Source organism: Phyllostomus discolor, chromosome 3 (genome assembly GCF_004126475.2).
Source record: "Phyllostomus discolor isolate MPI-MPIP mPhyDis1 chromosome 3, mPhyDis1.pri.v3, whole genome shotgun sequence".
Classification (NCBI taxonomy): domain Eukaryota; kingdom Metazoa; phylum Chordata; class Mammalia; order Chiroptera; family Phyllostomidae; genus Phyllostomus; species Phyllostomus discolor.
In genome coordinates, this window is record NC_040905.2 from 64,677,441 (window position 1) to 64,680,684 (window position 3,244).

General features: G+C 33.1%; 1 pseudogene; it reads right to left on the reverse strand.

Annotated features, from left to right (window-relative positions):
- Positions 1–2,807: 2,807 nt before the first annotated feature.
- Positions 2,808–2,890, reverse strand: LOC114513650 (annotated as a pseudogene).
- Between the last annotated feature and the right edge of the window lie 354 nt (positions 2,891–3,244).

Genomic DNA, 3,244 nt, shown 5'->3' on the forward strand with positions numbered 1-3,244 from the left:
ACATTCCATCCTGATATTTCAGCATGTTCCTTTATAAATAGAAACAACTTGTATGGCCAAAAATGACATTATCACACTTAACAAAATTAATAATTTATTACTGTACCATAATACTCAGTCCAAATAAAATTTCTAATTGTCTCTTTGCATGTGGTCTATTTGAATTAAGATCCAATCCAAACACATCTTGTTAAATTCCTTAAGTTTCTTTCATTCTTCTGCAGTACCTTTTGTGATGACATTCTGACTTTCTGAGGTCCTCCCTATTATCTGAATGTCTTATATTTTTTGCTCCTTTTCTTGGGGTGGCACTTTACTTGCTCATTTATCCCCAGTAATTTCTGTAATCTAAAAGTCAAGTATAAAGGCTTTATAAATTTCAAGTTAAAAGTTTTTGCCATCCCTGGCTGGTGTAGCTCAATGGATTGAGTGCAGACTGGGAACCAAAGGGTCACTGGTTCAATTCCCAGTCAGGGCACATTCCTGTGTTGTGGGCCAGGTCCCCAGTGGGGCCACATGAAAGATAACCACACATTGATGTTTCTTTCCCTCCCTTTCTCCCTCCCTTCCCTTCTCTCTAAAAATAAAAATTAAAAAATGTTTTTGTCAAAGTTAAAATCATAGGTGATGTTCAATAGTTTCAGCTGCATCATACTGGGAGTCACAATGTTTGGTAGTGCCACCAGTGGTGATATTAAATTTGGCCATAGGATTAAGGGGCTTGAAAATCTATTTTTTTTTTTCATTGTAAGGTATGTTTCTCAGCTTGTGATCAGTTTTTTTTGCCTGGACTATATGAATTTCCAGGTTACCAACAGCCATTTGTCTAATCCTTCTAACATCAATTGATAAAACTTGGCTGAGTTAAAAATCTCATTAGGGTTTATACGGGGATATAAAAGTAGTTTATACAGGGGTAGGCAAAAGTAGGTTTACTGTGCTGCTATTTTGAGTTAATCAAACTATTGTAATAGTCATAACCTGCATGTATTTTTCCATATGAACAACTATAGACCTACAGTTGCCCACCCCTGTATTTCTAATTCTATCATTTATTCCACAGTTATAAGATGGCTTTCTTTTGCCAAGTAGACTTTCTTCAGTTAGAGTTGTTTAATTAATCTAGATGAATGTTCCTTCTGGGAAGGTGGAATGAATGTTAACTCTTTCCTTTGCCTTTAAATTTGGAGGTAATTTACTGAGTAGATGTCAGTCTCCAGAACTCTATTTAAACCTGTATAACATGGCTGCTTGTTAATTCATGTTCATTTTTTTTATAATCCCCATTGTGCTTGTGCCAAAATAGCTATCTGGGAAAAATTATTATGGTGTATTGCACTTCCTGTTTGTTTCTTGTTACGTAAAGTTTCCCTGGTCTGAAAATGTGGTAATCACTGTTCTTACTCTATTCATATTTCCTTGTAAGGTGTACTCAATTCATTTATTGTAATCTTTTCCTAACAGGGTATTTCCATGGTATTCCACAGTTTCTGTTGTGTTTTGATTATTTTATTTGTGACATTTACTTGGTACTGAATTGATTTTTGTAAACTGGTCATGTTCCAGTGTTGATCTCCTCTTACTTTTTATTTATTACTAACCTTTCTATTATTACTATCCTTTTTATCATTACTAACATTCTCCTTGGGTATCTAAATAGAACTCTCTTGTAGGTGGTCTCAGAAACAATTTATATGGCCAGTATTTGTTAAAGGCTAAATAATAAAGATCTAGCACAACAGGCAGGAAATTATCTCTTGAAAATTTTAGCTGGTTTCAAGGCTGACTTGGATTTCACAATACCTGGACTTGTCATTATGAGGTCCCACTAGTTTATTTTCCTGAAAACTGAAATAAGTTGGTATGCAAGTTGGGTGAATGCAACATATAAAATAGAGTGTGCTTTGAGAGATAAGGGCCCTTGTGAAAGAGAATTCTTTGCTTTCCATTTTGAAGCATTTTAAACATAAATTATAGGCAATGTAATAAAACCTCCATGACAGCATGGACCAGTGCTGAATCCCAAGAATGAACCCTTACATGTAATATAAACCAAACAAGTGTTTGTTGAATGAATTAATTTCAACTCACTCATTTCTATGGGAACTAAAGATTTTATACAGCAGCACAGATGTGAGAATAATTATCTTGTTGAGATCTCTCTCTTAACTGAGATTCTATGTGCTTTTTTATAGGACAGAGTGTTGAAGTTCTTTTGACTTTCCTGAAGGTGTTTATGACACTAAAAGATGTTTCTTAACCTCCAGCATTAATTTCTTACTGATATTATTACTAAAGTTTAATAATAAAGACACCACTTGAAGAAAACATTCTGATATCTATCATGCCTCAGGTTCTGCTTCCCATATTTACATATCTAAATACTCAGAAACACAATTTTTCATAATCATCTAGACATATTAAACCATGTATACTCACTAAAACTGGAGGAGACTGATGTGTTAATCAAGAATGTTAATAAAAATATATCTGCCAAAGGGACAGGGCATTGTCTACTAGTCAACATGAATTCTCTCTTCTTTTTTCTCCATCAAAATCTACAGGTCTTCATGAACAGGAAATTTGATGATTTGAATAACTTGTACCACCATAGCTGGTACCTGATACTTCAATTTCTTTATGGTTATTTAATTGAAAAATTGACACAATGTTCTATGCTTGTAAAACTCTCTATTCTTCAGAGAGTTCTAGAAACCCAGCACTGACATTAGGCTCTTCAAATCCCTCTTTCATACATAACAAGCAGACTATTCCTTTCTTGTATATATTATTTTCTTTTTGGGGGTGGGTATTGGTAAAAATTTTCAATTAGCAATAATTGTACCTTAGATAAACTTCATTGGTTATGATACTGCCTCTGTGCAAAGCTATATATTTAAAAAAATGGTTACTGTCCATGCAATTGATTGGGTTAATGTTTCCAGCTATGACCATAATCTAATCACTTAATTTTATTACCTCTGAGCTTTTACCTAGGCCACTTTATTTAATATTTCATTTTCTACCAAAAAGCATCTGATCTTATTCTTTACTTTGTTTCATTGAATACATATATATGTGTGTGTATATATATAGTATATATGTGTATATATATAGTATTCAAATAGTATATAGGTATATATAGGAGATGCTCTTCTTTCTGAAATTTGTCAGAAATACAGTAAAAATTGAAGAGTAATACAATGTATTCTTGGGTATCTCTTACTTAAATTTACCAATTGTT